Source organism: Suncus etruscus, chromosome 11 (assembly GCF_024139225.1).
Source record: "Suncus etruscus isolate mSunEtr1 chromosome 11, mSunEtr1.pri.cur, whole genome shotgun sequence".
NCBI lineage: Eukaryota > Metazoa > Chordata > Mammalia > Eulipotyphla > Soricidae > Suncus > Suncus etruscus.
Window position 1 is genome coordinate 36,460,249 of NC_064858.1, and position 14,884 is coordinate 36,475,132.

Here is a 14,884-nt window from a genome sequence, read left to right on the forward strand (position 1 = left end):
GGGTACAGCCATATTTCACAGGACAAAGCCAGCAATGTGGAATGATTAACAACACAGCTCCCAGTTTCCACTGATTATTCAGCTACATTTATTGTGACTTCTCATTGTTTTCCTAACTTCTCTCTGCCTTAAGTGTTTTCATCTGGAAAAAGTGAATTTTAGGTATTTTATATTTGATATTAGGAACAATCTAATAAATTATTCTACCCCATCTTTAGTCCCCCGAGCACTGCCTGTACCCTTGAGCACACACAAGTGGGGACTATGACCTGTGTCCCCCCAAAAATATATTATTGAGTTGATAATATAAACTCTTATTACTGAGATGTTTCTCTCCATTACTGGGAGTTCAGAGGGGGGGGAACCAGCTGAGATTTTTCAACTAAAGAAACTGAAAACTGAGAGAACTCACAGAAATTTGTGTGATGGGATTGTGCATTGGCCTTAGAGCTTCATTTCCTAATTTGTTTTATTTTATATGTTTGGATTTGGACCCTATCCAGTAGTGCTCAGGGTTAACTCTTTGCTCTGTGCTCAGGAATCTCTCAGTGAATGAACCTAGGTTGGCAGCATGTAAGGCCAGTACCTTACTCCTATACTATCTTAGTGGCCCCTACTGCCCTGGCATTTTTAATGAAAAAATTAAAGTAGCTTGATTTCAAAGTGATTCATAACTATGTTGTGGGCATATAATGTTCTAGCACCCATACCACCACTAATGGCAACTTCTTTCCATCAGTGTCCTCAAGTTTTCTCAATTCCCCTTGGCTTGCAACTTCGACAGGCACATTTCAAGTGAATGGTTGTAGTTTGGATCTCATGTTTCTGACTTGACTTTTACTGGCATGCCACATTTCCTCCTGACAGCTATTCCTTCCACCTGTCAGCTTCTCAGCTTATGAACATCTGTAAGGTTTAGTGGGGGACTTCAGCCAAGTACACAGTCTGCTGAATACTGTCTCCTAGAAGACAGAAAGACACTAGCGGGAGACTGAACTGCAAGATCTTGAGCTAGAGCATGGCTTTCCTATGAGTCTGGAGCCAGTCTTTCATCCTGTTGGTTCTATATAGTTTTTTATATTTTTGTTTTTGGGATGCAGAGGTCTCACTCAGGGTAGTGCTTGGGAACCATATGTGGCAGTGGAGATTGAACCATGGTTTACCTCATGTAAGGCAAGCAAGCTAGAGGTTGTGCTTTCTCCTCCATCAAACTTGTAGGTTCTCCAACAGAAAACAGGGACCATACTGATTATGGTAAGATCAAGTGAGCAAGGAGTGCCTGTGCAATCTTATAGTTTTGGACAATTCTGTTACTGAAGCAGGAATCCTAGTGGTTCCTATTTATCAATAGTCTGAGGGACTGTGCTGAGATGACTGCAAGTAGACTACCTGGGAGGTAACAGGCTAGTATCACCATTTGGGGGTCCCCACTTGACACCTAGTAGCATGGGAATGGGAATGGTTGAAACTTTGATTTCAACCTGGGCCAAACCAATGGGGTGTCTTGGCTAACGGGATGCAAGGGAAGTAGAATCTCTTCCAGGATCCTCAGAGCAGCAGAGCCAATCTGCTCAGGTGAAACATGAAAGCACCTTCTTTCCCCACCAACTTTCCTCTTAGCTTGTCCCCACCCAGCAAATATTTTTCCCTATCTTTGCTGCAGGTGCTCCAGGGTATTTTCTACCTTCACAGCTGACCAACCTGTGGGTGTGACTTTAAGAACAACAAAAATCTCTTGGAAATGTCTCCTTGGCTCTATAAAAGCTCAGCAGAGTGGCTCTTGGCACAGAGGTCCGGTGCTAGCTCTGCCTCACTGCCTGGTTCAGTCTGACCATGCTGAGGAAGGTTCTCATCCTTTCGGCCTACCTGGCCCTGGCCCCGGCTTTCCCCACTTCTCCTAGTGGTAAGTACCCTTTTGGAGTCCTCCGGAGCAGACTGAGTGCGGACTTGCGCCTGTCCTAGGAAATGCGTGTGCTCATGTGCACCCTGTACAAATGTAGGGTGACCTAGGAACTGGTCCCCTTGAGGTCTGAGGTGGGTGTCCAGCTCTATGATTTGGGGAGGTAAGGGCTCAGTTTTGAATTTGAGTAAATTGTATCAAAGTAAGAAGCTTTAGCCTGATGGGGTTGAGATTGGTGGTGAGAGGGTTTTCGTGGCCCCAGTCAGGACTCTGGATTAAGAAGCTTAGTTCTGCGCTTGAAAGAAAAAGGATCCTACTAACTAACTCTGTCTCAGGCATCATCCCTGAGGTGGACTCCAACAATTCACAATTCACAATCCAAGCAACAACCTTTGCTGACTTCAGCTCCCCAGAAGTGCAGCCTGAGAATACCTCAACTGTTGGTATGTGAGAATTCTGCTTCCAAGACCTGGCCAGGAGTAAATAGACTTGCATCTGCATCCCTGAGGGAAACTTACCCTTCTCCTATAAATTTGAGTTTCACAATGAGTTGTGACCATTTTGTCTTCCATTTACTCTAGATGATGGTGATGATGAGGAATCTTCCACCCAGACCACGGAGGAAATTGTCAATGAGGCCTTGCTACGTAAGGATTCTGCCTTTAACAATACAAAAAGTTTTCCTGCCTCTTATTTTTGGATGTGACCTTATTTTTGGGTCTTCTGTTTTGCTTTCCTAGGTGATCTTGGTGATGATGTGAACCCAGAAACTCGGGAGATCTTAAAGAAACTTACCATGGAAGCCCTCCGTAAGCATTCTGCCTTTAAAGACCAAGCACTCCTCCTGCTCCTCCCTTAATTTGTAGCTTATTGCTTAGGAATGTTATCTGACAGCTTAAATGTCAAGGGGGGATGTTTGCTAACGTGAGCTTGGAACTAGAATAAACTTGGCTCAGAGTTCTTAGACTCAAGAGAAATGAGAGCATTTTTCCAGAATGGAAGACCCAGAACACTTAAATACCAACATAGCTGCCTATGTTGGGGGCATAGCCTACCCCCAGCAAGATCTCTGCACTGCCTTTGGGGTTTTCCTAAAGACAAGCATAGAAATTTAATGAACATGGTGGCTGAAAAGAGTCTAAACACTTTTTAAATTTTTTTTCCAGTTGATTATGATTCCTTTGTAGCAGAAAATCAGAGAAGGAGACGTCTTGAAAGAAGGAATGGTAAATAAATCCTGTAGGCTAAATAGAAAAAAAAGTTTGATTTATTTCTTTATTTCTTTGAGGGGGGGGACACACCTGGCAGTGCTCAGGGTTTAGCTCTGGCTCTGTACTCAGAGATTGTGCCTGGTATAGCTGTGAGGACCATATGTGATGAAGGTTCAACCAAGTGCAAGGCAAGAGCCCTGCCCATAGTACGATTGCTCCAGTCCTCCCAAAATGAATTAAAAATTATGAATTAAAAGTGTTCCTCTGGGCTCACACACATCTCTCAAGCCTTCATCATGTTTCATTTCTTATCCTCCACATAGACTTCCAGTATGGTCATAAGATTTCACTTATTTCACTCTCTCCACCCCACCTCCCCACCCCTCTGCAAGTGAATCAATGATAGATTAAGACATGTTTTAGAATTTTGCTAAGATCTTAAATTTACCTCTGAAACCTAAAATTTTACTGTGCATGATTTGTAATCCACTTTGGTCAAAATAAAAATTATTATATAAATTGTTTTTTTTTTACCTATGAAAGCCAACTGAAAAAGCAATTGATTCCTCTGCAGGCCAATCACGGGCATTTACAATCTATACACTTCTAGTATTGCTTTAAATTTGAGCTTTATGGCTCAAAATTATTCCGCTGCCACAAGCATGTGCAGGGATGTGGTTTGAATCCAGAATCACCTGCCACACCTCTCACAGGGTGTGACTTGCCCCGCATCTGCAGCTGAGTACTGGTTGGGAGTCCCTGAGAAATTAGTTTTTCCTCTGAAGCTTAATGGTCTTCCTCTCAGAATATAGTAAGTACTTGCTATGTGTCTATATAGCAAATGTAAACAATATATTTATATTGTTTATAAATCTGAGGGTGAGTGAAGCCCACCTCAATATAAGTGAATGTTGCTTCTCTCAATGCCCAGATACCTCAATCCATGGAGTATTAGTGTTAGGGAATTTCTCATGTTCTCATGTTTCAAGAGGAATAAAAAGCCAACATAGTTCGAATCCTGGTGTCCCATATGGTCCCCTGTGCCTGCCAGGAGCTATTTCTGAGCAGACAGCCAGGAGTAACCCCTGAGCACAGCCGGGTGTGACCCAAAAACAAAACAAAACAAAACAAAACAAAACAAAACAAAAAAAAAGCCAACATAGAGTTTCTTTGCAATTCATTTCTACTGCTAGGATTTTAGTGCTGGTACTGTATTCTAGCGGTGAGAAGGAGAGTTTTGGTGCAAACACAGTGGGATGTTGTGTTTATTAGGATTACTTGAAGTGTTGAGCTGAATGCTCCACATGGTGTGAATGACAATTTAAGTGGAGAAATATGGGTCCAAAGTAAACACTGGCTTGTATTTTTCTTTTTTTCCTGCTAGGATAATATTTAGGAATTTGATACCATTATCTTTTTTTGTATGGTTCTAGGCATTAAACCTAGAAGGAAGGAAAATGCTCTGTTCCTAAGCTATATGCCCACTATATAGTATTAGTTATAATGGGAAAGGATTTCATACTTTAAAATTTCTAGATGCTGAGGTCAGCTACACAACCTAACTTGAGAAAATTAAGGAAATCTATTTTGCTTTCTGGGATTTATCTTCCTAGCCTGCCTACTACTATCAGGAATCATATAGGCAAAGAAAAATCAAATCCTTTTGGAAAAGAAAAATCAAATTCTTTCCATTGAGATTTTTCCAAATTTTTTTTTCTCATGGTTCTTTTGCAATGTGGATTCATTCCAGCACCATCCATGGGAGAGTTTAAGAGGAGGCAACTCTGTTTCTGATACAAAGAAAACCAGTTAGAACTCAGTCTTGGAATTTGATTAGTTTTAATACTCAACCTCACATTTTTTTTAAAAATAATTTTTTTGCCTCTTTTTTTTTTTTTTTTTTTTTGGTTTTTGGGCCACACCCGTTTGACGCTCAGGGGTTACTCCTGGCTATGCGCTCAGAAATCGCCCCTGGCTTGGGGGGAACCATATGGGACGCCGGGGGTTCGAACCGCTGTCCGTCCTATGCTAGCACTTGCAAGGCAGACACCTTACCTCTAGCGCCACCTTCCCAGCCCCTGCCTCTTTTTTTTTTTAATTTTTATTTTGACCATATTGGCTTGCATATCTTTCACAGTAGTATTTTAGGTACATTAAAAATAATTTTTTATTGTGACTAATGTGAAATACAAATCTTTCACAGTAGTATTTGTGGTACATAGTCAATCTTACTTTTTAAACATTTTAATTTTGGGCCACACCTGGGATGCTCAGATCATACTCTTGGCTCTGAGTTTAGGAATCCTGGAGTACTAGGGATCAAGTCTAGGAATATGGGGCACTGGGGATAAAACCTGGATTGACCACAGACAATGCAAGCACCTTACCCTCCATATTATTATCTCTCTAGACCCTCAGTGTCAATCTTGACTCACACTTGAAGCATCCACAGTGGTTTCTGAAAATGGAGCCAGCTGGACATTGCAGATATTTGACTTTAGGTACAAAGAGAGGGAGAGAGAGAATAAGAACATGACACTTTAAGAAACATTACTTTGGGGCCAGAGAGATAGCACAGCGGCATTTGCCTTGCAAGCAGCCGATCCAGGACTTAAGGTGGTTGGTTCAAATCCCAGCTTCCCATATGGTCCCCCGTGCCTGCCAGGAGCTATTTCTGAGCAAATAGCCAGGAGTAATCCCTGAGCACCACCGGGTGTGGCCCAAAACAAAAACAAAAACAAAACAAAACAAAACAAAAAAGAAACATTACATTACTAAAGTCACATTAGAGAAGACTGACTGATCTTTTGAAGACTAGATTCTGTTTCTTATAACTACTCTTATTTTTTTTTAATTTAGAAATAAAATCAGATGGCCCATTAGCATTGACCTCGGCGGTACAACTCAAAGTTTCTCAGAGAGAAGCCAAAGTTCTGAAGAAGGAAGACTCCACCCATTACTGGGCGCGAAAATTACCAATAAGAAGGCATAAGATATAGCTAGTTGAGGATGAACAGCAACATGGAGGGTGCTGAACATGCTGGAGAAGCACCTGACAACTATATTTCACAAGTACAGGCTTAATAAACATTTATTTGAATCTAATATTTTTAGAGTTTTTATTATCAACTAAACAGTGCTTAGTTTCTTCTGTATTCAGGTTCCCAACCACTGGCCATATTTCAAGCACACAATAGCCACACATAACCCATGGGTGCCCCCGTCCCACACTTAGTGTCTCCCAATCCAAGGTAAACCAGAAAACCTTTTTCTTCACAGAAATGACAGCACTGCTCTTGACTTGAAGCTCCATGAGAATTGAATCCCTCCGCAATTGTGTTCTCTATGCTTGTTAAATACCTTTTAAATAGACAAAAATCATTATGTTACAGTTTCTAACAGGGAAACAACTTAAAATAGCCACCATGCAAGAAATGGCAAAATAAAGATACACTCAGGAAGTCATTACAATTTTTAAAAATATTAATAAGATAGTGAAATATCAAATGAATAATTTTAAGTGAAAAAAAAAGAAGTATCATGACATATGATCAGTGAAAACAACACCAAGAGAATTGAAACCAACATAGGAATGTTTAGATGGGAGGACACTGAGTCGAGCCAAAGATGAGATTTTTCATTTCAGCTTTACCCAAGTTGAACTAAGCTGGGATATAGCGCACAGTGGAGAGCATGTGTCTAATATGGGCCCCACCCTGGGTGATTCCTGGCCATCTATGATATACCACCACCAATCTGGGTCCTGAGCACTGAAAGGAATAGAAATTAGATAGAAGTAGAAATTGACCCTTATAAACGGATTTATTTGAAAATTTTGGAATTTAATGTACATTTCACAATTTAACCTCTATTGTCATAAATACTATAAAGTTATTTCTAAGTGTACAATACACGATGTATATAAATTACTCAACATTGGCTGCAGAGGTAGTACAGTGGGTGGGGGTCTTCCCTTGCTGTGGCTGGCCCGGGTTCAATCTTGCTATCCCATAGAGTCCCAAAAGCTTGCCAGAAGTGATTTAAGTATAGATCCAGGAGTAACCCCTGACCTTGCAGGGTGTGACCAAACAAACAAAAAACCCCCAAAAAACAAAAAAGAAGTTACCCAGCCTCATGGACTGCTCAGTGGTAGAACATCTGTCTTATAAGCAGCTTGACAAATTGCTCAGTGGTAGAACATCTGTCTTATAAGCACGAAGCCAGTGAGGTTTGCAATCAAATCTTCCGCCACTGAGTTATATACCCTGAGGCCTCCTGTTTGATCCAAGTAGCACCTTGTATATCAACTGTCATCCCAAATGCTCTGTGATTGGGACTCCTTAATAATACAACCAAGTGTGTAATCTCTGATAATAGTGTGTGAGATACCTTCCCACTTCTCTTCACTATAGAAAAAATAATGGAGGGAAGAAAATTTTGTTTTTAGTTAAAAAAAAAAAAAGGGGGAGGTAGAGGGTTGGGAGAGGGCTGAATGCATGCCTGGCATCACAGATACTGGGTTCAATCCCAAATATTCAGTGTTTCAACTCCAAACCTTCTATCAGTGTCAATATTTCGTTTGCTCTATAGAACTATACTTTTTTTTTTTTGTTTGTTTTTGGGCCACACCCGGCATTGCTCAGGGGTTACTCCTGGCTGTCTGCTCAGAAATAGCTCCTGGCAGGCACGGGGGACCATATGGGACACCGGCATTCGAACCAACCACCTTTGGTCCTGGATCGGCTGCTTGCAAGGCAAACACCGCTGTGCTATCTCTCCGGGCCCACTTTTAAAAACCAAGTTTTTATTTGTGCTTGGTTTTTGGACCATACTCAAAGATGTTCAAGGCTTCATTCCTGGAAGTACTTAGGGGACCCTATGTGGTGCTATGGATTGAACTGGGATTAATTGCATGTAAGGAAGATGCTTAACCTATGTTGAATCTTTTTTCCCCTTTTAACTTTTTTTTTTGTCAAAAATTATGAAGGACTAGTCAGAACCAGGATGAAGAATCTTAAAATCCAACGTGTTCTGATATAATATTATCATATGAATGAGGGGTCTGAGGGCTAGGGAGCTAATTCAACATTCTAGGACCACATGCTTTGCATGTAAGAGGCTGGTTTGATCCCTGGCATGATATCATTCCCTGAATTCCACTGAGAGTGACTCTAATTACTGAATTGGGAATAGCCCCCAAACACCACTTGGGTTTGACCTCCAAATCAAACCAAACAAAACACACTCATGATTTACTACATGTTGTACAGAAACCATTGGTAAAATGAAATATTTTTTTTCTTACCAAGACCAGCTAATAAATAACTCGATCTTTAGACATATTTCCTAAATGGTTGTATTATTTATTGAAATATATTAGGAACAAACAGGCATTTTAAATAGATTTGGTAGAATGACTCATTTTGCAGGAGGAAGCATGGGGTCATGGCAGTGATACAAATAGAGTCTCTTGCTCCAAGTTTTCATGTGGGTCTGACTCATTCTTCTGCCACTTTGGTTTGGCATTTACACTATTGTGATGGACAAATTCAACCAAACCAGTTTTAGAGTAATTGGCCCTACATGCCTGTGTGGTATAAAAATGATGGCTCCCCAATCCTCATCTACTGTGCTCAGAACTGGGAAAATGCTGAGATGCAGAAAAAGGGGAACTAAAGTTTTATTTAATTGGCCTGAGAATGGAGATCATCCTGAGTTATCCTGTGGAGACTTCACCAAGGATCCTTAAGTGGGGAAGAGAAGGAGGGATGAGCCAGGGTCATGGCCATGATCAACTTGTCATTTGTATTGAAGATGAAAGAGGATCCAGGAAAATGGCCATGTTAATGGACTTTCTATAGGGTTCCTATGCATATATATACACACACATACACACACACACACACACACACACACACACACACACACACACACACACACACACACACACACACACATATATATATACACCACCATCCTGCAGTACCTAGTGAGCTATAGTTTTAAGATTTTACATTTCAGGGGCCAAAGAGATAGCATGAAGGTAAGGCATTTTCCTTGCATGCAGAAGGTCAGTGGTTCAAATCCTGGCATCCCATATAGTCTCCCGAGCCTGACAGGAGTGATTTCTGAGCATAAAGCCAGGAGTAACCCCTGAGCTGCTGGGTGTGACCCCAGAAAAAAAAAGATTATAAATTTCTGCTAGCAAATATAGTATTGGATATGCAGATATTTACTTAAAAGGATGCACTATTAAAGTTAATATAATGTTATAATGCAGGCTTATGTCAATAATAATAAAAAAGGAAAATTAAATATTCCGGATTTATTGGTTTGTTTTATACTTGGTGGCTCTCTAAGTGAAATGCATATGATGGCAGGGCTAGAATTTGGGCCTCTCCTTCCTTCCCTCCCTCCCTCCTTCCCTCCCTCCCTCCTTTCCTTCCTTCCTTCCTTCCCTCCCTCCCTCCTTCCCTCCCTCCCTCCCTCCTTTCCTTCCTTCCTTCCCTCCCTCCCTCCCTCCCTTCCCTCCCCTCCTTCCTTCCTTCCTTCCTTCCTTCCTTCCTTCCTTCCTTCCTTCCTTCCTTCCTTCCTTCCTTCCTTCCTTCCTTCCTTCTTTCCTTCCTTCCTTCCTTCCTTCCTTCCTTCCTTCCTTCCTTCCTTCCTTCCTTCCTTCCTTCCTTCCTTCGCTTGGGTAACGTTCTTCAACTTTCATATTTTCTGGGAGGGGAACTTGTGGCACACCTGTGTCAGGAGCCATTCCTGGCTCTATGTTTAGGGATCATAAGCAGTGCCCAAGAACTATTTTTGTTCCTTATACATTTCCATGATATATTCCACTGTTGCCTTTTCTTTTTTTTCTTTTTTTAGATAGAGGGGGGCCTTCTGGTGGAGACCAGAAGCCTGCTGGACAAATTCTAAAAGAGCTGTAACACTACTGTTGCCTTTTCTTTGGGAAAGTGTCAATAATTCTCTAATCATCAAAGAAGCTGAGGAAAATTTTTGGGACTCCCTGTCCGGGACAGTTAGATTCATTGAGTTTCTTGAGTCGTGTGATCACTTTCACTTTACAGTGCATCTCTCTGTGATCCTGTTCAATCACTTTGTGTTGTGTGTCTCCTTTCTTCTTATTACTTAAGTCTTCAGATGAAGGTTTTGCCTCCTGATGAGACACCAGTGCTCTCAGCATGTTGGCGACTTAGGGAAGATAGAACTTTGCTTTTGGGTTTACAAATCTGTGTGTGAACTGCAGTAATTTATATCACACCTCGAGTCACTTCCCAGCTTTTAAAAATAGGTTAGGTGACATGGTTATAATAGTTTTTAAATTTTATGATATTGCTTAACAAAGTACTGCACAACTAACACCATCAATGTACCCAAAAACCCTCTGTCTATGACTGTTCCTGTCATAGCCAGTCCCACCTTCCTTTCTCCCCATTCTTCCCCACAGATTGGTAATCTGAGTTTTGTAATCCATAGTGAAAGTTTAGTCATTATTTGGTACTTCTTGTTGTGTTTTTGTTTGTTTTTTGGTCATACCTGGTGACACTCAGGGGTTACTCTAGGCTATGCGCTCAGAAATTGCTCCTGGCTTGGGGGACCATATGGGACGTCTGGGGATTAAAATGCAGTCAGTCCTAGGCTAGTGCAGGCAAGGCAGATGTCTTACCACTCCGCGCCACCGCAATGGCCTCTTCTTGTTGTTTGTTCTCTCCCTATCATAGATGAGTGAAATCATTAGATTATAAATTAGCAAGAGAAGAAAAAATATGACATGTTCACAAATTCTTTTGATCACACACACAAAAGAAAGACTGGTCAAAGCTATGCGGACCCAAGTATGTATTTGTATACAACCTGTACAGCTTTCATTGTCTATGAGTGTCTCTTGGGTCCTGAGTTCCCATGTTGATGTTACTTCCTTGGTGACTGAGGCTACAGCAAAAGCATTATTTGCAATCCCTACTGTCAAGTGTGACCCTGAGGTATTCACTGTTGGGAATGTTCCAAAACTTTCAATAACTTTTTCACTAAGTTCATAATGGAATGCAGTTCCATAATGGAGTTCCATAATATAAGACCCATATTCCATATTTCATGGAACTATGAACTATGAACTATATTTCATGGACTATGGAACATGGAGACCCATATTTCATTTATGTACATATTACTTATATAATATATTTGGAGCCATACCTGAAAGCACTAAGGGCCATGCCTGGTACAGTACTTGGAAAATCACTTTTTGTGGTGTTTCAGAAATCATATAATACTGAAGATCAACCTCAGGGTTCTCATATGCAAAGCATATACTCCAGTTCCTTGAGCTATTTCCTTGACCCCATATCTTATAAATACAATTTCTTTCAAACTGTTTTATTTTGGGGGAAGTTTGAACCACACCTGGCTCAGAGGTTACTCCTGGCTCTGCACATAGAAAGTACTAATGGCAGGCTCAGGGGAACTATATGTGATGCTGGGGATTGAACCTGGGGCAGACACATGTACATAATCCCAATAGCACACCCCTCAACAGTGTATCAATCTACCTCCCTCCCCCAGTAATCTTTCTCTTTCTACTTCACTACAATCAGTTGTGTGGATCAATTCTCCTAATGTATTGTCTTTGGACTTTTGTTGCTACCTTGCGGTATATCTTTAAGTTCCACATATGAGAAAAATCTAATCTATCTTTTTCCTTCTAATTTACTTTACTTTGCACAATATACTTTATTTTCATTTATGATATTATTTTTTCTTAGGAAAGAATAGAATCTCATTTTTGGAGGATGGCCATAACTGGCAGTGTCCAGAGCTTACTCTTAACTCTGTACCCAGGGATATAACTCCTGGTGTGGCTGGGGGGACCATATAGAATGCTGGGATACACCTTGGTCAGCTGTGTGCAAGGCAAGCACCCTCTTGCTTCTCTTGCTTGTACTTTCACTCCTGTCCTACACTTTGAGATACAAAAAAATCAATTAAGGGATTGAGGTTGTGACTTTGGAGTAAAGTGTATGCTTTGTATATATGAGAACTAGTTTGAATTGTAGTACAGAAAAAGAAAAAAAGAAGAACATTCAAGAAGGCAGATTTTCTTAAGTACGGATTTTGTTCATGTGATCTCATTTTTCTAGATAACTTTTTTTTTCTTTTTTTTTTTTTGGTTTTTGGGCCACACCCGGCAGTGCTCAGGGGTTACTCCTGGCTGTCTGCTCAGAAATAGCTCCTGGCAGGCACGGGGGACCATATGGGACACTGGGATTCGAACCAACCACCTTTGGTCTTGGATCGGCTGCTTGCAAGGCAATCGCCGCTGAGCTATCTCTCCGGGCCCAACTTTTTTTTTCTTCAGAAGAGACTTTGTTCCTTCCTGCCTTGTGATATCAGCATTTTTCCAAACAACTACTTTATTTTCATGATTTCAAGATAAACTCTTATTTTTATTTATTTATTTATTTTTGTTTTTTGGGCCACACCAGGTAATGCTCAGGGGTTACTCCTAGCTATGCGCTCAGAAGTCGCTCCTGGCTTGGGGGACCATATGGGATGCCGGGGGATCGAACCGCGGTCTGTCCAAGGCTAGTGCAGGCAAGGCAGGCACCTTACCTCTAGCGCCACCGCCCGGCCCAAGATAAACATTAAAAAAAAACTTTATTGATCGGTTGGTTGGTTTTTGGGCCACACCCAGTGGTGCTCAGGGGGTCACTCCTGGCTTCTGCACTCAGAAATTAACCCTGGCAGGCTGGGGAACCATGGGATACTGGAATTGAACCAGGTGCCTCTCCCGTCAGCTGCATGCAAGGCAAACACCCTACCACTGTGCTATCTCTCCAGCCCCAAGCTGAGCATTTTTATATTAAGCTTCATCTGAAAAATTGTTATTTACATTACCAGGATCCAAGCCTCTACCAGGGAAGACCTACCACTGCTTTGGCATTGACTTACTCCAAAGAGTGCTCCCAACACCCAGACGACTCAGCAACAGTCTGCATGCAGGGCAGATCGCTCCGCATTTAATGGTATGCTGAAACTAGAGGATGCTCCATATCAGCCTGACATAGATGAAAGAAATGCACAGAATCCAGAGTCTTTCAATATAAGAATCTGATACCAACTATAACTAAAGTATGAAAAAGTTTCACCGGGACCACGGAGAATGACTCAAGTTGGACGGACTGGTATGCCTGGAACCCAGAGTCGGTCTTATGCCAATAAACTTCTGTGGTGAGGCCTTTTTGTAATCATGTCAAGGATTTTTTTTTCCATTTTCCCCATTTTTCTGGACCTATGCAAACAACGGCGATTGCCACTATCACACCCTTACTATATATTTTTTTACTCTTATCCTTTAAGGAAAAAAAATACAACTTACTGAACTTAAAAACAAATAACTGTAGTAGAATGCCTGTCTCAAATACAGGCAGGGGATGGGGAGGGGGGAGGGGGTAATGTTACACTGGTGAAGGGGGGGTGTTCTGGTTATGACTGTAACCCAACTATGATCATGTTACTTAAATAAAAAATATATTAAAAATTGTTATTTAAAAGCTTCTATTTTCAAAAGCTAGTTATAGATTTTTCACCCAATGTTCTCTTTTTACTAGATTTCTCCTTTCCAGGAGTAAGGAAAATCTGTCATATATCTTGACTCAGAGTACCATGTTTTGTGATTTTTGAGTATAGATCCTAAATATGCCATGAATTCCAGCTTGTACATTGTGAGGAAATAGAAACTGGCTTATGTGGAGATCATGCCGGGGCCCACCTGTGTGTCAACACATCCATCACATCACATAATTATTATTGTTGTCTTGGTGAGAACATTTGAGATAGAATCTCTAGTAATGTTCAGATATACAATGCAGTATTGTTCACCAGAGTTGCCATGATGTATTATATCCTCGGAACATTCTCTTCTTGTAACTAGTGAAGTTTGTATCTCATGACTAGTGCACCCCTTGGCTGTTCACATTCAAGCTCTTGGCAGCCATCAATATGCAGTTTCTTCTTCTCCTCCTCATTCTCCATAACTATATCATTTTACTCATTTTCTCCTTCCTCCTCCTCCTTCTTTATAAATTAATGATGCTCAGGAGGTTAGTCCCATCTCAGTGCTTAGGGTTCATTCCAGTTGGTGTTTGAGGAACATATATGGTACTAGAGATTTCCTGCATGAAAAGCAAGCACTCAGTCAGTTGAACTATCTCTCTGGCCTCTTGAGTTAGCCTCTTTGATTTCACATACAGTGAGAATATACGGAATTTATCTTTCTATGTTTTACTTGACAACACACTCAAGATATATGTGCACTGTTGCCAATGGTTGTATATTCTTTCTCATGGTTGATTCCATTTTATCTCCCTATCTACTCCACCTATCATTTGTGAATCAATCAGTATATTGTAATCACATTTAATTATCTATGGAATGAATCAATAAGAAACAAACTTTGAGAAACTCTTGAAGATGAATGAACATATTTCTCCCCACAAATAAATTTAAGGAAAAGAAAAGGATGGCGAGAAATCTCTATGTATTAAAAGATATTAAAATATGTTTGCCTTGCATGCAGTTGACCTGAGTTTGAACCTCAAAATTTCATATGGTCCCACAAGCCTGTTAGGAGTAATTGTTGAGTGCAGAGCCAGAAATCACCCTTAAACACTGCTGAATATGCCCTCCCCAATAAAAAACAAAGAAAAGTGTGCAAACATTTTCATTATTTCATCCTTTCCCTCCTTTTGTTATTGTTGCAATGATGATA

General features: G+C 40.9%; 1 non-coding gene across 1 annotated transcript; it reads right to left on the minus strand.

Moving 5' to 3' along the window:
* Positions 1-9,987: 9,987 nt before the first annotated feature.
* LOC126023779 (U7 small nuclear RNA) lies at positions 9,988-10,048 on the minus strand. Its single transcript, XR_007500842.1, has one exon. It is a non-coding gene; the product is annotated as a U7 small nuclear RNA (small nuclear RNA).
* Positions 10,049-14,884: the final 4,836 nt, after the last annotated feature.